We start from the raw sequence: 21,948 nt of genomic DNA, 5'->3' as shown, positions 1-21,948 counted from the left end.
CCCCCCGCCGCCCGGCTCGGGACTGGCCCCGAGGAGGAGCCACAAGCAGCCCCGCTGCCAGCCCGGGAGGAGCGCGAGCCGCGCTATTTCCCCGTCACCCGCCCTGGGACGCCCCCCGTCCGCGCCTCGGTCCAGAGCCGGCCTCCTCTCCGGAAGGAAACGATCCCGGTCGGGCCGCCTCCGGCTTCCAGCGCCGACGCCCCCTCGTCCCTCCTCCCACGGCCCTAGCTCTCCGCCGTCCCATTTCCCGTCCCGTCCCGCCCCTCTGCCGGCCTCGCAGCCCCCGCGTCCGCGGGCTCGCTGCCCTCCTCCCGGCGCGTCGGCTCCACTGACCTCATCGGCGGAGCTCGGGTCCCCGAGCCCCCGGCAGGCGCCCGCAACTGCCGCCCCGCTCGCCTCCCCCGGCCCACAGCCGGTCACGTCCCGGCGCGACCCTTCCCCACTCTGCCCCGCCCAGGTCCGGGCGCGCTCCGCTCTTCGCGTCTGCGGTGCTCTTCGCGTCTGCGGTCTTTTCCGCGGGGCTCCCACCGCTGCTCCTCTGAGTCTCCGCTCTCTGCTCCGCTCTCTGCTCCGCTCACGGCTCGGGAAACCCTTTGTCCCATCCTAGCGCCCCACCTCCCAACCTTTCTAACTTCCCGGTCCCACCTGCATCCTTCACCACCCCTCTCCAGGCGTACGCAGAAGCACCCCTTTCACTCGGTGTCTTCTGCTAAGAAAATCTCAGAGGCACTGGAAATACTTCCTCTGACAGAACACGGTGAGTGGGGGCTCAATCCCAAAGAACAACAACAAAAAATCCCATGTTCTCCACCTGTTGAGCTGGGAAGTGTGGGGCTGCCTGTTGGTCCCCGCCTCAGCTCTCCTACTGGTCTGTTGTCTAAAAGTGAGAATCCTGAACTATTTTCAGTCTTGGTCAAGACTGAATCAGTAGGACTGGCGGATGATGGAGAAATGTGAACAAATTATAGAGCCAATACCCTGAAGATTCAATTTAAGAAAATTCTTACCCCCCCCATAAGTGACCTTAATCAGAAAATAAAATAGAAAATATAATATTTATTCTTGCCTATAAACAGTTTTATTTTCTAAGGCAATGACAGGAAATGTTTTACGTGTCCAATTAGGGGAAAATACCTGCAGCGACAGAATCTCAAAGAAAGTTAAATTGTATTGGCCAAAATTACAGAAAGTTACATCAGGAAGAAATTACCTGAAGATGTGTAACATTTTGAGGAAGGGGGCATTTAAAAAACTTTCTCTCTAGAAGTTGTGAATCTAGCTAATACTTTGAGGTGCATTTGGCCTTCCAAACTCTTTCCTCTTCAAATTTCAGTCTTCTGTTTTGTGCATCAAATGCAAAGGGATGGTACTGAGTAGCATTAGGCAGAGGGCTCAATCCAGCCAGGTGCTGGCAGCATCCCTGGAACAGTAGGCCTGCCCAGGGCCCTTGGAGGAGTGGTTCTTTCCACACCAGCCACTGGCTCTGCATGAGCACGTCTGACTAAATGTTTCATCCAGTAGACAATGAAGCTGCTTTTCCATGTCTCCGTCTTGCCCAGAAACACTTGGGAATACAGATTATTGGGCTCTTTCTCAAAGTTTAATTTTAGTTAGAATACAAAATTAATTGGACAATCTCCTTCTGATTTGAAAATATATCCTCCTAGGAATCTTTTTTAACTTTCTAGAATAGTGCCGCTCAATAGAACTCTCCCTATAATGGAAATTTTATTTATCTGTCTCTTCTTTAAGGCAGCCAGCCACTAGCCACGTATGACTGTTGGTGCTTGAAATGTGGCTAATATAATTAAGGGAATGAATTTTCAATTTTATTCCATTTTAATTAATTTTTATTTAAGTAGCCCCATGTGTCTGCCATGTTGGACAACACACTTCCAGAGGAAATTCACAACATGGAGCACTATTACCTATGGTCAAGTGTAAAGAACACCTACACGCTAGCATACTCTCCTCTGAAACATCCAACAGGGTGCCATTCTTTTAGTAGATCTACAAAATCATTAATTCTCATTGGCCACAAATAACCCACTCATCAACTGTTACAATATTTTGAGATAAAGTTAACTTTATTCATGTATTCAATAAACATGTACTAGAGATTAAGCATGAGGGTGGAAGTCTCTGGACATGGAAATATCAACAAGATATTCACTGCCACCTATCATGAAGTTTATAGTGCAGTGGGGAGGAAAGACAATAAGCACCACATCACACAATGAATTACAGTGGTGACATATGATATGAAGGGAAAATACTTAGTATTTACAAGAGCATCTAATTTATTCTGGGATTCAGGGAAGGTACTTGGAGACGTTGAAATAAAATGAAAAGTATTGAAATGATGTTCCACACTGGCTAAGTGGCCTTGGGAAAATTATTTAAATTGAGCTTTAGATTTCTAATCTGCAAATACATTTCTGTGAGGATTTAGTAAGATATTATATATAAGTGCTTAGCACAGTGTCTGGTTCATTGTAGGCCATCAGGAAATGTTAATTCTTCTCATTTTCCAAACCTTCATGATAAAATCCCTTAGATAACACTCTACTTATTTTTAATGATATTTATCCTCTGATTTATTTAACAGTTACTTAGTATCTACCAAAAGCCAAGCACTATTCTAGAGAAACAGCAATAACAAAACACAGTCCTTGACATCATGGGGGTTATTCTACTAAGGAGAGATTACACATACATACACACAAATACATATAATATGCTAGGTGATACAGGTTTTGAAAAAATAGAGGGTATATACAAGTGTTGGGTAAGGCCATCTTTGATTGGTAAGAAGTTCTTTCTGATAATTTTAGCACAGAACAGAAAAAAGTGAGGAAACTAACAATAAAGATATCTGAGGGAAGGGCGCCTAAGTGGCTCAGTCAGATAAGCATCTGCCTTAGGCTCAGGTCATTATTCCTGGGTCCTGGAATGAAGCCCTGTGTGGGGCTCCCTGCTCAGGAGAGGTCTGCTTGTCCCTCTCCCTTTGCCCCTCTCCCCACCTCCCACTCTCTCGCCCTCTCTCGCGTGCTCTCTTGCACTCTCTCGCTCTCTCAAATAAATATTTAAAAAAAAAATCTGAGGGAAGATTTTCTAGGAGAAGAGAATAGCCAACCCAAAGGCTTGAGATATACATGGTTATACTGAGGAACAACAAAGAGGCCAATGTGGGTTGGAAATTGGAAGGAGCTAGTGACTTGCTGGTCATTTAGGCTAGTACTATCCAACAGAATTAGAATGTGAGCCAGAAATGTAAGACATGCAATTTGACTTTTTTCTTGTAGATACATTTAAAAAAGAGGTGGAATTAATTTAAATAACATTTTATTCAATTCAATATATCCAAAATATTATCATTGCAACTATATATAATATATAAATAATGATATAATTTTATAACATAAAATTACTAAGAAAATTCACATTCTTTTTATCAGTACTAAGTTTTCCAAATCCACTGTGTATTTTACACATTATAGCACATCTCAGTTCAGACTAGCTACATTGCAAATGTTCGATAGACTCATGTAACTAGTGTTTACCACACTGGGTATTTTGAGCCTTATAGACATTTGTGAAGGCTTGGTCTTTTGTTCTGAGTGACAATGAAGGTAGAGTAGAGCAGTGGTATGGTTTTTATTTATTTATGTTTTACAGGGACCATTCCAGCTCCGGATAGGAAGAAAAAGCCAGCAAGAGACAAGGGTAGAATCAGGGAAAGCGTTTAAAGCATTATTGAGGTGACCTCCATGACTTATTCCCACGCAAAGTGTCTGCACCTCTTCCTCATTTGTAGTAAGTAGAAGTGTTGAGAAAGTTTTTCCTAAGAGTTTAATGTCATACTTATTGAGATTCCTCTATATTCCCCTAAATATATAATTTATCTGGTATTTCCCAAGGGTCAGTGCAGTAATTTTCTCATACCCACTTTAATTTTGAAGATACATGAGTTTTCAGGTAGATAATTTTCTGGGAAATTTCCGCCAAGGACTAAGTTTTTTATTAAAACAAAAAATAAAGTAATACATTCTAGAACAAACTTTTAAAAAACTGTATTTGGACAAGAGGGGTGTTAAGTGACAAATTTGTATGGAAACTTTTTATCATGGAATAAAATTAAACATACTAAATGTATACTAAACTAAAACATAGCCAGATCTGAATACATTGTTGGAACAAAGCATACAGAAGTGTAGGTAATTCTAATATTGCTGGCCGAGTATGTCTGATAGGATTGCTGTTCTTACCTAAACAAGAATGTTTCAATAGGTATACTTGTGAATCGCCTGATAAAATCTCTATGAAGCAGCTCGGCAGATTTTGAGGAAAACAATAGCAACAAAAGCTTCTTAAGATTATGGTATTTTCCAGAAAAAAAAAAAAAGTGTGAAACTGATTCCCTGTCCTCTCTCAATCTGTTAATAATTTCAACCACCCCGAAATCAAGTTGAACACATTATAGACAGCCGTTCAGCAGACTTCTATGAAGGTACCACACTGAGTGACTGCACTAATTGGAAAGAATTAGCAACAACTTCAAAATCACAGAAAAAGACACAGATGCTTTTAAAAGGATGGATATCATAGTTTGCTCAGGTATGAAAGTTAAAGGTAAATATTTAAATATATGGTTCAGCATGCGCTGGTGCTGCAGGGTGCAGGCAAATTTAGGCTGGTACTGACACTCTGATTTAGTATTTTACTCTAATATTTAGAATGTTATCATTTTTTCTTGACAGAGCAAGGCCCACTTGATTTCATTTGTTGAAGCGACTGTGGCATCTAGTGGCTAATAATCATAATGTAATTCAGCTTGTGTCTAAGGGGTAGATTTTGCTATATGGTATTTTTGACATCCCGCATCAATAGCTAGAGGAATCTTGATAAATAGGGAATTAAACATAGACACATAACAAGATGACCATTTAACTGTATGTTTATTTCCTCTGAAATCAGCACATGAGGGGATGATAGAAGTTCATATCCTGAAATATGAAAAGGTAATTATTTAGAGCACATTATAAAACTATGTATGTTTTCCAGCCTAATTCCAACTTACATTTAGTTAATCAACATGAAAATGTTGTATTTTTTTTTTCTTAACGCTGACTGGATAAATAATTTAATTATTAATTCCTTTTTTAGATAGGATAATGGTATTGTGGCTATGTTTCCCAAAAAAGCCTAGTTTTTCAGAATTACACACTGAACTCTTTGTAGATGAGCTGCTGTGATGTCTGGAATTCAAATAATGTAGGGTTGAGGGAGGTGCTAAGTGGATGGTGATGTGTGGAGCCTGAATGACCAGGTATTGATGAGCAGGCTGGGTGATTACTTTTGGGTGGATTCGGAATTCTCTGTAATAAAACCTTAAAGAAACTATTTTGTTTAAGAGCAGCATACATACAACTTTCATTTTCTATAGATTTATCTGAGCATAAGATAGTTCCTTTGTCCAAATCATCGATGTATTTTGAGAAGAAAATAAGACTCCTGCTGTCACTGAGGAAAGATTCAAGAGGTGACCATATCAGAATTAAAACTTCTACTTCTTCCATTGCCCCTGAGCTCCAACACAGTCTCTTAGACATAAGCAAAACCCCCAATCAAGTTTTAACAAATAAAGAGGCACTATATATGATGAGGACTTTTTTTTTCTTTTTAAGTAGTAGTAATCTGTGATTAGGCAACGAGCTATAAACTCTCCAGAGAGCTCCTAATCACTAATCTGAATTTATTCTAAAATGGTTTTTTATTTTAATTTCCTCCTTTCACTGTTCTCCAAAATATTAAGCTCCAATTCAATATTTTTGATCTATCAAAAAATTAAAATGCCCATGCCAACTTCCTTCCTGTTTAATTTTTTTTTAAAGATTTTTTTTATTTATTTATTTGACAGAGAGAGACAGCGAGAGAAGGAACACAAGCAGGGGGAGTGGGAGAGGGAGAAGCAGGCTTCCTGCTGAGCAGGGAGCCCGATGCGGGGCTCGATGCGGGGCTCGATGCGGGGCTCGATCCCAGGACCCTGAGACCATGACCTGAGCCGAAGGCAGACGCTTAACCAACTGAGCTACCCAGGCGCCCCTTTCCTGTTTAATTTTTTAAAACCCCATAATTTACTTGATGTCTTTTCCTCTCCTACAGATCACTGCTGTTGGAAAGAAATATAATACGATCCACATATGTAATGTAAATTTTTCTAGGAGCCACATTCTAAAAAGTAAAAACAAGTGCCATAAATCTTAATAATATACTTTATTTTACCCAGTATATCCAGTTCTATTAAGTCTTAAAGCTCCTTTTTTGATTAACAAAGAGACAAATGGATTTCAGAACACTGACAGGATTTATTGTGTTGCTTTCTTAAGTATCAATATACAAATATTTTGCATATGGATACATGAATATGATATATACATATGCATGCAGGTACATATATATACAGTTTGTTTGTTTACAGCTACACTACCATTACAGAATAAGCATAAGAGGAGAGATTAGGGGATTTTTCTATCATACCTCAATTTCAGGATATTTTACTAAGATGGAAGACAGGTTGGATATTCTATCTCTCAGCCCAATGTCATTGCATTTTCAGAGAGTGAGGCAGAATTTTAGTTCATTTTAAGTCTGCTGCATCTAGGAGTGGACTTTTATTTAAATTCATAGTAAGCTTATAATGACACAAGTCGTTGAACAGTCTTGAAAGTCAGATTTTATGGATTTCAATAAAATATTAGCAGTGCGAGAGCAGAGCTTTTATTTTCTGCTACTCTTTACAGTTGTTTTGTTTTGGAAAATATACTTATGTTCATAAAGTATTTTTCCTGTTAATATATAATAGATTTGTTATTTCTGTATGAGTTAATATTTAATTTTTTTCTACTTTTTAATTTCTCATACTATAAACACTTGGGATCCTCATTGATGTTTAAGACTGTAAAGAGGTCCCAAGAACAAAACATTTGAGAACAGTGGTCTAAGGAAACACCTTCATTTATCTTTTTCTTCTCTTGGAAATAGCACAACAATTTTTTTAGGAGAAATAATTAAGAGTTAGAATGCCTTCCACCTGATGGAACACTGACACTAATAGTTTGGGATGACATGAGAGTGGTTATCATTGAATTTCTATTTTTGAAGCTTTGCCATGCTTCTAAGTATACTTTTGTCTCCATGTGTTCAGATTAACATCTACTGCATTCTGGAATCCAGTACCTCGGCTTTTTTTTTGCATGTGTTGCTATTGGAAGGGAATGTCAAGAATGAATCTTCCAAGACAAACAGAATTTAAATCATTCAGACATTTCAAATTCTCATTTGTATCAAGTAACAATTAGTATCTTTCACAACTTTGGAAGTATACTTTTCTTTTCTACAAAAACCAACTACAGGACAATACATCATTCCAAGGCTCCAACCATTTTGTGTTGCTAGGCCAATGAGAAAATATCTCCGTAAGTTAATTCTAGAGGTGCAGAATCATCAAATTTAGTGAGGAAAGAGGAAGATAACATGGCCATACCAATAAAGTCGAAGGTGCAATTATTTGCCCTTTGAAGCCAATTGTAGCTCTGGGAATAGACAAAATGTAAAATCCAAATACAATTGCATGAACTAATTGAAAAAGGCAAACTGGCTCTCCTAAATGAAATAAAAGGTCATCATTTGGAAATTGCTATAAGAATAGTGTTCTAGATGCAAAATAAGAGTGGGGGTGCGGGGGGAGGAGGCCTAGGACATAGTGGTACTTTCTCTCATTGGGTCCCTGTGGCCTTAGCTCTGACTCTTCATTGGGCAGAAAAAGGACTAGAAGAATCTCAAGAGAAGATTAAGAGCAAATGTTAGCCTCATAGCTAAGTGATTTCCCAGCAGTGTTTTCTGCTTTCATCTCCCAACTGGGCACAAAGAGATTCAAAAGGAGGGCGCCTGGGTGGCTCAGTCATAAAGTGTCTGCCTTTGGCTCAGGTCATGATCCCAGGGTCCTGGGATCGAGCCCCGCATCAGGCTCTCTGCTCAGTGGGAAGCCTGCTTCTCCTTCTCTCACTCCTCCTGCTTGTGTTCCCTCTCTAGCTGTGTCTCTCTCTGTCAAATAAATAAATAAAATCTTAAAAAAAAAAAAAAATTCAAAAGGAGATTCAGGCTAAGGCACACCCAAGAAATAAGTGAGGGGTGGAGCACTGCATTTTTAAGACCTTCGCTACAGTTCTGCTTACCACACCCTTCATCCGACACCACACTTTTTTCTTCCAAACTGCACTTCCCACGTCTACCTTTACAGAAAACGGACAGAAATAGTCACAGTACCATCTGAACCAGATTAAAATTAAATTTAGGCTTTAGCATTAGCAGCATAGAATTGGGACTCCAGGACATGATAAAGCCATCAGAGTCAAACCTTCTTTTAGGCATATAGAAACCAACTGGGCATGACATTTTACATCTTAAAATTTTAGCACCTAGGTCAATGTTTCTCAAAGTAGGATCCTCAGGACTCCTATGTAAGTATATCTAATGTTTTAATGTGCATAACTATTAATAATAAATCTGGAGTTCTTCTGAATCAGAATTGCTGAGGGGACCAGGAATCCACATTTATAACAAGACACCTGAGCATTTCTTAAACATACTGAAGTTTGTAACCTACTATTCTAATCTTCCTTGATAAATGAAATAATTCAAAGTCCTAAGAACATACATTAAATTAAACAAATTAGCATAAAGACCAGAATTGTTATATCCTTTTACTGACATTTACCACCCTCAAAAAAACATGAAAACATGGCTGAAGTTCTAGGTTCTTTAGCCCTAAATGACAGTCTCCCTTACTGACTTGCTTTTTTACAAACTGAATGTAAATTAGTTTGAGTTCCCCAAGAAGCAGACTCTGAGGCAAGAGTTTGAGAGCAAGTAGTTTATTTGGAAAGTGATCCCAGGGAATACTGGTGGGAGAGTGGAGAAGTGAAGGCAGGAAGGGAAAAGAAGGGGAGGGGAGGGGGGAGGGAGGGGGAGGGGACCAGTAAAGGGTAAATTCTGAAGTCAGTTACCACTGTGGAAAGCTAGAGTTTAATTCCACTTGGGAAACTCTTGCAGTCAATGTAGACCATGGGTCTCAGGCTTATTCCATGGGAAAAGCCAAGAAGCTGGGTGTATTTATACACTGACTTCTGTCAGTCATTGATTAAGTGCTACTCCCAGGGGACACATTCCCCAGCACTTCTAGCTTGCTCCTTGGACAGTTTGAAAGAGCTCTTCAGGGAAGAGTTAAAGAGGTTGATATTTGGAAGACAGACCATTGGCAAGGATGGAAATGGTAGAGGCAAGGAGATGTGGGCAGGACTCGGGCATCCTCTGCTGTAAGCCACAAATTAAAGTGATATTCACTCCCAATGCCAGACTTTTGGACTTTCCATATTACAATAGATACAAACCACGTGAGTAACAATATACCAAGTAATATTTTCAAAAAGCGTGCTTTAGGGGCGCCTGGGTGGCTCAGTTCGTTAAGCGACTGCCTTCGGTTCAGGTCATGATCCTGGAGTCCCTGGATCGAGTCCCGCATCGGGCTCCCTGCTCAGCGGGGAGTCTGCTTCTCCCTCTGACCCTCCCCCCTCTCATGTGCTCTCTCTCTCTCATTCTCTCTGTCTCAAATAAATAAATAAAATCTTTCAAAAAAAAAAAAGCGTGCTTTGCAAATTTAGGTTTCTTTTCATTGAGGAATGTATGTTATATAAACAGTCTTCTTATGGGGCTATTGTAGTTGCTGATGTTTTCCTGTTACTATCCCCTGTTGAATTACTAGAATTCTTGGTGGAGGGCCACCATGACCATATTGTTGTGTCTTGGTTTTGAGAATTCCCTTTGGCTATCTTTTAAAAACATTTCACAAGGGAAAATTTCAAACATGTACAAAGTGCATGGACTAGAGCTTCCTGAACCCATCATCCCGCTTCAACACTTTTTAACTCATAACCAATCTTGTTTTATCTGTGTCCTTTCCCACTTAGCTCCTGCTGGAATTTTTAAAAGCAAACTACCGACACCATTTATCCAAAAATATTTTAATATATAGCTCTAAAAAGTAAAAACTTTAAAAATGCCATCATTTTATGTAAATTTAACAATTGTTCCTTAATATTATCAACTATCAAATAATTGTTCAAATTGTCAGCAGTCCCACCAATTGTATTTTTACACTTCTGTTTTTTTTATTATCAGTATTGTTTTATATGTCTCTCAAGCTGCTGCTGCTTCTTTTTCTTTTTTTTTTTTTAGATAGAGAGCACAGGAGGGGCAGAGGGAAAAGGAGAGAGAATCCTAAGCAGGCTCCATACCCAGCACAGAGCCCAGCTGGGAGCTTGATCTCAGGACCCTGAGATCTTGACCTGGCAGAAATCAAGAGTTGGACATTTGAACTGACTCTACCACCCAGGCGCCTCTCGAGCTTCTTTAATAATTGCTGCCTTTATCTCTTATTTTCCTTGTATTACATTTGCTTAAAAAAAAAAAAAAGTGGATCATTTGCCCTATGAGGTTTCTTACCATCTGGATTCTGTAGATTCCATTCCTATAGTGTCATTTAAATGCTTCTCTGTTTTCTGTTCATCCTGTGAATTGGTAAATTGGTATTCGGACTTAGAGAATTTCCAGATACAAGTTCAATTTTTTTTTTAACAAAATTACTCAATAGATGATATTGTGTTCTTTCAGGAGGAGACCCAATATTTGTCTCTGTTTCTAACATAAGCTGCTGTTGACAATGAATTCCCAGATTAGTTAATTTATTAGAAGTTACAAATGGTAATAATTCTAATTCACCATTGTTTCTTCCTTGGTTAACTGGAATACTTTTATGAGGAGAAAACTTATCTCGTGGTACAATCTGCATAGTAAAGACAGCATAAATGATTCTTTTTTTATCTTCAATTTTTGATGATCCAGAGATTTCAAAAGATTGTTGAACGTTAAAGATAGCTATCCTCAGTTCCTTAGAAGGTCTTGCTTGGTAAAACTAATTGAAATAATCCAAACACAGAAGGCTGTTTCTCCCAGAAGCAATCTCATTTTCTGCTATTTAATCTTTAATTATCACTAATATTCTAATCTTTACATCAGGACATAAAGTTGTGGCTATGAGAAGAAAAAGATGCTCTATTTTCCTATTTTTACCTTATATTGTATTTTTTTTTTACTTTTTTAGTCATTAAGTTTCATGTATTGATCTTTTAAAATTTGGAAACAAATAGGCTGTGATGGTAAGAGTAGGAAATGGATTTTTACGCATGTGTATATTACCTAGCCATCTGGAATTTCTGGTTTATTATATAGGAAATTATACAAGAATTTTAAGAAATTTTCCTTTGCGTACAACGTGAGTTTAGTAGGGTACAATATGGGGAGGGAAAAACCTGCTAAACGTGGTTCTTTTATACAGCCAATGTTTATGTAGTCAGATTCAGTGTGGTTTTGTCTTCACCTACGGTTTGGGGTCTTTTGATCTGGACCTCTTTTCTTCTCAAGTTTTCATTAACGACCCAGCAATATCAGATGCCGAGAGGCCCCACAGTGCAGCTCATGCTCTACTCTTAGTGTTGCCACAATATCTATGAACCTTCCGTAGGAAATTCTGTTTTGCTACGTGTTTCTTCACCAGAAAATAAATTATAATGGGATAGGGCAGAGCTTGGCCGACTATAGCCCAGAGGCCCAAATCCAGCCCACCACCTTTTTTTGGTGGCTTCCAAATTAAGAATGATTCTTGATTTTTTTTAATTATGTAAGGACATAATATCCTCAGTTTCGTCTCTTGGCTTGCAAAGCATAAATATTTAGTATTTGGTCCTTGCAGAAAAAGTTCACCAATCCCTTGGCTAGAGCAGTGACTGTCAAATTATTTTCAGTCGCAGAACTTTAAAAAGAGAGAGAAAACCTTATTCCAAAACCCCCCACTTAAAACAAACAAGTGTATATTTATTTAAATTAATTTTAAATTTTTAATAATTGCTTGCTAAAAAATTCCATCAGGAACAATGAGGCTGTTTTGACAAACATGATAGACTAAAGGAAGAAACAAGAATTTTGACATTGGAGATTGTAGATGACAATTAGTCTTAGGATTTAACCTACAATTTATTCCTGTGAAATTTTTTTAGATGATTTCAAAAATAAAGCCCTGTTTTGAGCAGATAAGTGGTTATTAATAGAAGCAATTTTTTTTAACAGTTCACCTTGCAAACTCAGGACGCTCTGAAATGAAACTGATCCAAATTTTAAAAGAGAAATAGGAAATTTTGATCTTACTTACAACATCAAAAAAAAAAAAAAGGGGGCGCCTGGGTGGCTCAGTTGGTTGAGCAACTGCCTTCGGCTCAGGTCATGATCCTGGAGTCCCGGGATCAAGTCCCGCATTGGGCTCCCTGCTCGGCGGGGAGTCTGCTTCTCCCCCTGACCCTTCCCCTCTCATGCTCTCTGTCTCCCATTCTCTCTTTCAGATAAATAAATAAAATCTTTAAAAAAAATTTAAAAAATTTAAAAAAAAGCTCTCATAATCAAAATATAGCAATCAGACAGAAGCACCAACAATTTGGAATGGGAGATAAAGCTGTCTATATATTTTAACACCTGCAGTGTTTTCTTGTCCTTGTACCACCGACAACCATGCTGTGAAGAAGAGACAGAGCAGATAATTGCTGCTGCAATTTTATATGAGTGGACATAAGCAAGTTTGAATTTCAAGGAGAGTGGAGAAGAACAACCACCTTCTTGTTCCAGGGCTGCTTAACAAAATGTTGAGATATGTGCACAAATAGGACAGTTGAAGCTCTATTCTGAAGTTCAAGCAGAAAGAAACCAGGTAATTTGCAATCACAGTGAGGTTAGAGAGTACAAAACTGAAGTTACATTTTTGAGAGATTAGATTAGAAAATAAGCTGAAAATCTGGTTGAGTAAAAATTACTCTCGATAATCCCTTATTTGCCTATAAAGTAGATTATACATGATCTTGAATATATACCCTGTGTGAGTTATTTGATGCTACTTAAGTTTGAGGATGTTGAACTAGACTAAGAAAAAGAGTCTACTCAAATATGTGGACATTCTGCCTTTAAGATAAACTATGAAACTCTTGCAGTGACTAGAGGGTAGGTAGAGAATTCTAAAATGCCCCTTGCTTCCAGGGTTTAACTTCTATTGAAATGCCTTAATAGCTTTGCCGGTTGTTTTGCGGATCAAGTGAGTTACACAAGATGAATAATCATATATCTATATATGATTATGTATATATATACACACACACACATATATATTTAAGCAAGTGATCAATAAATGCATGAGTGGGTGTGTGTATAAAGGAAACTCAGTTAGTTAGGTGTCTGACTCTTGATTTTGGCTCAGGTGCTGGTCTAGAAGTTGTAAGATCAAGCCCCTCCTTCTCCTTCTGCTCCCTGCTTGTGTGCGTGCTCTCTTAAAAAAAAAAAGAAGTGTGATGACTTAACACATTGTGAACTCGGGCAAGTTGTATTAGTCTTTGTTTTTGTTATCTGAAAAGTTTTATGTGATGTGTTTGTGTTTTGTCTATTTAGTAATTGTAATTGACAGAATCTAAGGCCAATGTGCATTAATGGACACTGGATTGATTTTTTGGGTCTGCCCAATATCCTTCTTCTGTCTCCATCTAACCGTTCTTCTACAGTAATCCTGTTCAGTCTTTATAGTTTCGATAGGGCTGACTGTTGTCCATGGCTGTCTTTGCAATCCTGCCCACAATTCAACCTGAAGCGTGTGACCCGAACAAGACTAATCATAACCCTCCCTAGGATTATTGCTAGAGATAGCAGGAAAGATGCTCTCACTGCTCCATGATCTCTGGCTGCAAGGCCCTTGTGACACCATAGCTGCTGGTGGCCGTCCTTCTAGTCACCCAGAGGCAGTCTGAGAGAGAAGAGCAGGAAGCCAAAGGGTGACAAGGGAGACCCTGCTGTTAGTTAAGTATCTGAATCCAGCATGTTTGGAAAAGCACTCCTGGATTTTTCAGGTATGCGAGGCATTTTATGCCATTTTTCATAAGCTAGTTTCCAGTAAGTTTCTGTCACTCATGACTAATAGAATTTTCACTAGAATATATTGTTAAGTGTGCCTCAGAGTCAGACCACATGCAATGAAACCTCAGCTCTTTGACTTGCCAGGTTTGTGACCTTGGACAAGTTACTTTCTTCTTTTTTTGTGCCTCAGCGTCCTCGTCTTTAAGTGGGGAGTATTAATTGAGATTGTGTGTGTTTGTATTATAGTACAATGTCTGGCCCATGATAAGTGCTCAATAAATATAAGCTCTTATTATCACATTAAATAGCATACACACTGAAAACAGATTACCTGGGTGGGAAGAGATGCATTTAAAACAACCAAGTCATAGCATAGAAATTGGAAACGACACTGAAGCAAAGCAAAAGTAGAGAAAATATAACACGTTGAAATTAAAGGGCACTCAAAGAAAGGTGAGGAAATTCTCAGCAAAAATTGGAACATAAAAAAAACTGAATACATAAATTCTTGGATTTGATGACACCAGCAGCACAAAATCCATGAATCAAAAGTTGCCAACCAGTGGCCCAGACATTCTATTTATTTTATTTTTTTAAATGGAATCTTTGATTCTGGCACTAAAACAAAAACTCTATGGATAGCACCAAACCAGCAGATATTCTAAATTGGCAGAATTTTTGTTAGCTATGTCAGTACCTTAGTTGTAAATTTTCCTTAATTTTTTTTTTCTAAGAGTGGTATTAACAGAGTTATATAAAACTTGAGTATTAAGTTTCCAGTTCCCTGAGAATTTTAGGCACATAGAGCAGACATTTCTACAGACATGTTGTAACAGATATTTAATGGAATGTGGTTCCAGTCTGAGGCTTTTAATTAGTGTATAAAGCAAATAAAATGATAACACTTTAAAATCAAATTATTCTGCATTAAAATAAGAAAATAAATTATATGGCAGCAATAATTAAAATGATAATTTGTATTAAAATGTCTCATTTTTAATATAGCTAGTCAATTCCTAGGCTTAAATAAAAATGTAAGAATGTAAGCTGGATGAAAAATAATACAATGTAAAAAAATAGAACAAATCCTTAAACTTTCTAACTATAACATATATTTTTTCATAGCTGTTAACTTATAAATGCAACCACTTGTTCTTTGAACGTGGATCTTTTATGAATAATAAGATAATTTTTGTTAGTTTTTCTCTAACATGAATCCAGTAAGAATGCTCTAGGATAGAAATATAGCAAAGTATCACAAAGGACTGAAAATTGTACAGTTTTACATAAAATGAGTGAACTTATTTGACTATTAGAACTAATCACTTCTTACAATATAATATCAACACTGTCAAATAATTAAAAGAAGTATTGAAACAGTATAATCCCTACACTTATCTATTTGGAGTTCTGTCTCCAAAATGCCTGTGACTTAGATTATATATAATTATGTGCATACAGCTCCGATCACCAAGCTCTTTTAAATCAACAGATAATTATTGTGAAATTAAATTCACACATATACTACACAGATGTCCAAAGAATGCAAGCATCCATTATTATCTGTAGCTCTTCTAAACTACCCACAAGGAAAAACAGACACTGGAATTGGAGGGAAATTTTAATAGCTCATTATTTTTTGTTTTGCACAATGTCTTTCGATTTGAAAAAACTCTACTGCATTAAACTCCAACATTGAGATCCACAATTAAACCAACTGCAGGGATCTTTCTCCCTTTCACTTTCCTCTTGAAACTGAAGTTAGGGTATTGGTGAAACTTGGCCATCCTTAAGGCACGGGGCACATTTTCCCTAGTCTTGTGTGGTCCTTGTATCAGCGTTTGTCATGCAGAGCCAGTAAAAGTGCCCTAGCATTTTGCACTCAGCTCCTCTCCACCAATACTGTTTCCCCCCACCCCCCACCCCCCCACCCACCATGGTGGAGAGGGGTCAGCCTGTGTGTGGTCTACCAAGGTTTTGAATAGAAAACAAAGTGAAAGCTATCCTGTTTTGTACTTTCTCGAGAACATGTCTAATACATACCCCCATGATTCCTGGAGCACTAGCCTGGAAAAGGGGAAGGGAGAACATAGAACACAGGACACAGACCTTTACTTCCATGATGGCTGTGGTTTTATTCCTCCAACTCAAGTCAATCAGGCATGGTCTGTCTCCTCTCTATATGACAAGGACTGCTCCACTTTACTCTGATTTTGTTCGATTCTTGGCTTATGATAATTCTATGATCTGATCGTCAAGGGTTGGCCCCAGATATGTTAATGAAATCCTCTTCTTAACAAAGCCTGTCTTTCAAGTTTATTTTTATGTTATTGACTCAGAAATCCCATGTTGACTGCATCTTCCTCTTGGCATCCTTCCTTTAACAACTAAAATCTGTCAAGAAAAAAAGTAATACCTGTACAAGATGAAGGGAGAAGAGTTGCATAAAAGGAATTTTTAAAAGGATAAAAATACACTAATGTATTTAAAAATCTATCATTTACCTTTCAATGAAAACAAGCCAAGAATTCCTTTATTCAGAAGTATCGAATTGCATTGTTATGATCAGTAACAGCACTTCTCTTTATACTCTAGAAAATATTAGATAATATATACTCTATTATAACCCATTTTTAAGACATTATTTTCAACATAAATAACTATTAGATTCAGAAATGTAATTTAACTTGGTGAGCAAATCCAAGGAAGATGCTCAAATGGCAAGGAATGTTGCCTACAAAAATGAAAAAGCCCACCAAACATGATGACTCTTTTGTAATTAGTGGGGGAAAAAAAATGGAGCGACTTGCCTTTTTCCTTTAAGGGGTTTCTCCCCATGCACTATCTCCTCCTTCTTTTTAGGATTTTATAAAAATGTTGTATAAAAGTTGTCTTTAAGTAATACAATAGTCAGTTGAGCCCATGATTGAATCTGAAGACTAATTAACATAGCCCAGAAAGGGGACAGTGCAGCTGTCTTCCAGAGATGGATTCAGTGGGTATTAGAAATTTGCTTCCCCGCTGTGAATTGTGCAAGACTGTTGAATCTCAGATCTGTACCTCTGAAACAAATAATGCAATATATGTTAAGAAAAAAAAAAGAAGAAGAAGGTAGCGGGAGGGGAAGAATGAAGCGGGGGAAATCGGAGGGGTAGACGAACCATGAGAGACGATGGACTCTGAAACAAACAGGGTTCTAGAGGGGAGGGGGGTGGGAGGATGGGTTAGCCTGGTGGTGGGTATTGAGGAGGGCACATTCTGCATGGAGCACTGGGTGTTATGCACAAACAATGAATCATGGAACACTTCATCTAAAACTAATGATGTAATGTATGGGGATTAACATAAGAATAAAAAAAGAAATTTGCTTCCCATTTCGGGGAAACAGAAGTACATCTCCATCTGTATGAAGTATAGTTGCATTGCATTGGGTAGAAATAGGGAATTTCAAATTTATATCTCAAGTTTTAATATGGATACTGAGTAGTTTAGGTAGATTTGCTAGTTATTAAGCTATTCTCTCTCAGCTCCAAACCCATCCTTCCATATTCATTTTAAGATAGTATGGCTGAAAGTCTGCATATCACATTGCTGCCTTGCGCTGGCTCCCTATTGTCCAGTCGGTAGCTGGCACTAGAGAGGGACACTCAGAACTTTAGGAAGGAAAAGAAACTTGTTCCATCCTGTTTGCTTCCTGGTCTTCTGAGCATCATTTTATCAGTGCCTTTTTTTTTTTTTTAAGATTTTTAAAAATTTTTATTTGACACAGAGAAAGAGAGAAAGAAAGAGAGAGAGCACAAGCGGTGGGGGGTGGGGCGGGCAGCGGAGGGAGAGGGAGAAGCAGGCTCCCCGCTGAGCAGGGAGCCGGACATGGGGCTTGATCCCAGGACCCCAGGATCACGACCTGAGCCGAAGGCAGACGCTTAACCGACTGAGCCACCCAGGCGCCCCAATTTTATCAATGCTCTTAAAAACATTTCCAACAAAAGAAGCTGTGTGCCTTTTTGCAGTAGTGTTTGCATCAAATTTATATAGAATCAGCCTCATCGTACTGCCTTCAGAGACTCTCACAAAGCCAGTTTTGCTTTTTTCAGAGACCATGGTTCCAAATGCAGGGGGCCCTCCAAGTTTCTAATTTTAATTAATTTTCCTAAGTCTAAGAGTGATACCTGCTTTCCTATGATACTGTAATGTTCTCCTTTGCCTTTTCAGTTAACTAGATAAAAATTATTTACATTAAATTTCTCCTTTTAAAATATAAATCCTGGGCGCCTGGGTGGCTCAGTTGGTTAAGCGACTGCCTTCAGCTCAGGTCATGATCCCAGGGTCCTGGGATCGAGTCCCACATCGGGCTCCCTGCTCTGTGGGGAGCCTGCTTCTCCCTCTCCCACTCCCCCTGCTTGTGTTCCCTCTCTCGCTGTGTCTCTCTCTGTCAAATAAATAAAATCTTTAAAAAAAATAAAATAAAATATAAATCCTTTCTTTTAAAATACCAGATGGATACAAATAATACATTTTTATGATTTCCTATGTATGACTTTTCTTTTTTTTTTAAAGATTTTATTTATTTATTTGACAGAGAGAGAGACACAGCGAGAGAGGGAACACAAGCAGGGGGAGTGGGAGAGGGAGAAGCAGACTTCCCGTGGGGCAGGGAGCCCGATGCGGGGTTCGATCCCAGGACCTGGAATCATGACCTGAGCCGAAGGCAGACGCTTAACGACTGAGCCACCCAGGCGCCCCAGACTTTTCTTTTCCTTATTAAAATATTTGCTATATTTTTGGGGTGTGATGTTCTATATAATAGTAATGACATGTTGCAGACATCTTCTAAAGACATTACATATAGTAATTCATTTAACTAAAAAAAGAGTAAGAAAGAAAGAGTAAGAAAGTAAGAAAAAAAGAGTAAGAAAGAGTAAGGTGACACATAGGTAGCATTATAACTCTCATTTACAGGCAAGAAAACGGAGGCATATAAACGAAATAACTCATCTAAGATCACAGAGCCATTAAGTGTTGGAGCTGGGATTCCAAATGTAAGACCGGGCAGAATATTGCTTTTAGCTGCCATACGTGATAAATGTGTATTGGGTTCAAAGTCCTATCAATCAGAGTTAGTGCAGAAAATAGAAACCCACCTAGATATTGCTAGCAGCGAAGACTTGACTCCTAAGGGGGAGGTTTTTACAAACCCATTGGGTGAACTAGAAGGGCAAAGGCTGTAACTGAACTTTGTATTTGAATTTCACACCCTGACACAATAATCCAGAATTCAGAAACTATCGCTGCCATTCACAATTCTGGGGACTGCTGATGTCACCGCATCCCTCTCCTTGAGACAGCTATGCTGAGGCAGGTACTTTGCAATGGAATACCAATTCTCTTCATGCGCTGCTTGTTCCAATTTCCTTATTTCCAGACTCACAACTCACATCAAATCCCTGTGTGCTCCAGGTTTAGTAGGCTGAGTAACAGGCTGAGTAACAAGATGCCGGACAGCCCACTTTTAAGACTATGTGAGCAAACATCAATTCTCGCATCAGGCAGCACCAAACCAAAAATGGTTAGGATTTGAGGATGGGGAAGGGCTTTTCCACAGCAGCTGCAGAAGCAAAGCAAGGAAAATACTTGGTTGGCTATAGTTTAAGTGGTTGCCGTATGTGGGAAAACTTACTTGGCTGTTTGTGATTGGGTGTTCTTAAATGTGTTTTCTGGGATGGAAGAGCATTAACAGTAACTGACTCTGACTTAGGTTTCAGTTTGTTTATATAGGCTACTGAGGCATTAGAACCACCTCAATCAAATGGCCTCTTTGTTCAATTACTTTAACAATCCTAATCCTTGGGACCTTTGAAGAGGTTATTTTACAGAAGGGAATTTGCAGATGTGATTAAATTAAGGTTCTTGAGATGCGGGAATTATCCTGAATTATCTGAGTGAGCTCAATGTGATCACAAGGAGCCTCATCAGAGGGAGGCAGGAAGGTCAGATTCAGAAAGAGAGATTCAAAGATGCTACACCGCTGGTTTTAAAAGTGGAGGGTGGGTCTCCGAGTCAAGGAATGCAGGCAGTCTCTAAAAGCTGGTAAGGGCAACTGATTCTTCCCTAGAGCCTCCAGAGGAGCTCAGCCTTCCTTGCTGACCATTAAGGGCTACTGATATCCAGAACTCTAAGAGAATTAATGTGTGTTTTAAGCACTAAGTCTGTGGTCATTTTGTTATAGCAGCCATGGAAAATTAGCAGATCAGGGAACAAACACAAAGTCTGACCCAGGAGAAGACCGTTTATACTGGAAAAGAATTTCATGATTTTGCTAAATTATATAAAGGAATCAAGGGAATGTGTGTGAAATGGCCCAACTAATGCCATGTCCCCTCTTCTCTGATTCAGCACTTTTCAAAAATCCATCCGCACATGCCTGCTTCAGAGAAGGTCATCACTGGGTCTTTAAGTTAGGCAGAGCCAGCTCATGGGAGGTTGCAAGAGAGGTGGCCTCTGCTGGCCAAGGGAGCTCTGTGAGATTTGTGGATTCAGAACTCTTGGATTCATTCTACTCCAGTCTAACCCCAGCATTCCAATCCTCAGGGACCACTGCTTCTCAATCAACTCCCACACCTCCACATACTTCCACGAGTCCTGGAGAACCTGGGTAAATCTGTGATGGCAGGATCAGACATGTGACTATAGGATCTGACTCTGACTTCTGGCTTACTCTGCTACATTCTCACTTGCCACCTGCCCTTTACCTCCACTCTTCCTTAAGCGTGCTGCGCTTTCCCCACATCACCACACTGCTCCTCAGATGCCTCCCCCGCTCTTGTCCTTCATGTCTACTCCATTCTCTGTTTAAGAAAATTTCACCCATCTTTCAAGATCCAGATCATGTTTAATTTACTTTTTGAGTTCCTTTCTCATTTTTCACTGTAGAGCTATCTATACCTCTGAGCACTCATTATACCTAGTGTACATTAAGTGACTTTAGTATTTGATTATATAAGATCTTATTGTTACTCACTATCCCATTTTAAGGTAACTTAATTCTTCAGTTGTGCCAGCAAGTGCTTTATGAAGGGTAGAAAGTCAATAACTCAAGGTTGAATGACTAAAAGTAATATAATAGATAGAGGTAGGTAGTTTCTGTCATTTCCAAAATGAAAGGAATATATATATATATATATATATATATATTTAAATGGAGGACAACCTCCTTCATTTTTTTAAAAGATTTATTTATTTATTTGAGAATGAGAGTGAGCGAGAGAGAGAGAGAAAGAGAGAGTGAGCACAAGCAGGGGAGGAGTAGAGGGAGAGGGAGAAGCAGACTCCCTGCTGAGCAGGGAGCCTGATGCAAGCTTGATCCCAGGACTCCAGGATCATTACCTGAGCCAAAGGCAGACATTTGACCAACTGAGCCACCCAGGCGCCCTGAAAGAAATATTTTTAAGGTGTTTCTAAATTTCAAAAATCAGATTGGCTGAGGTTGTGAGCTTGGCTTCCTAAAGTATTTTGATTTTCTTCATAGATTACCCTGCTTCACACGAAGCTTTAAACAGCCCATGGAAACAATCCATTAACAAAAAGCATCAGGGAGCAATTAAGAAATTGTTGAAAGTTTTCTAGGTATGATGGAAGGTAAGATTTAAATAAAAATCATTAAATAATTTGGTAAATTCTCATTACGTATGCCTGGTCTTTTGAAAGTCTTTTCTTAGCCATGCTAACCATTTTCTCTACCTTTAGGACAACACAGACAATCCCTCTACTTCTCTTCCCCCACATTTCATTTTGCAGAGAAACTTCCTCCTTCATCTGGGAACTAACCTGAAATGCTTTCGTCCCCCTTAATAAGCTCATCAAAACAGCTTACTCAATAAAGCTATTTTC

At 39.0% G+C, this 21,948-nt stretch overlaps 1 long non-coding RNA gene across 2 annotated transcripts; it reads left to right on the top strand.

Annotated features, from left to right (window-relative positions):
• Positions 1-296: 296 nt before the first annotated feature.
• On the top strand, positions 297-21,947 carry LOC118016603. Of its 2 annotated transcripts, XR_004680871.1 has the most exons (5): positions 297-757; positions 4,291-4,617; positions 4,978-5,021; positions 21,587-21,696; positions 21,805-21,947. It is a non-coding gene; the product is annotated as an uncharacterized LOC118016603 (long non-coding RNA). The 2 variants fall into 2 exon arrangements; XR_004680870.1 differs by lacking the exon at positions 297-757 and having other exon boundaries at positions 4,075-4,617.
• The last annotated feature ends 1 nt before the right edge of the window (position 21,948 follows it).

This window comes from Mirounga leonina, unplaced genomic scaffold (assembly GCF_011800145.1).
Source record: "Mirounga leonina isolate KUSES-001 unplaced genomic scaffold, KU_Mleo_1.0 Mir_168, whole genome shotgun sequence".
Taxonomy (NCBI): domain Eukaryota; kingdom Metazoa; phylum Chordata; class Mammalia; order Carnivora; family Phocidae; genus Mirounga; species Mirounga leonina.
This window is presented reverse-complemented; position numbering and strand designations above follow the sequence as displayed.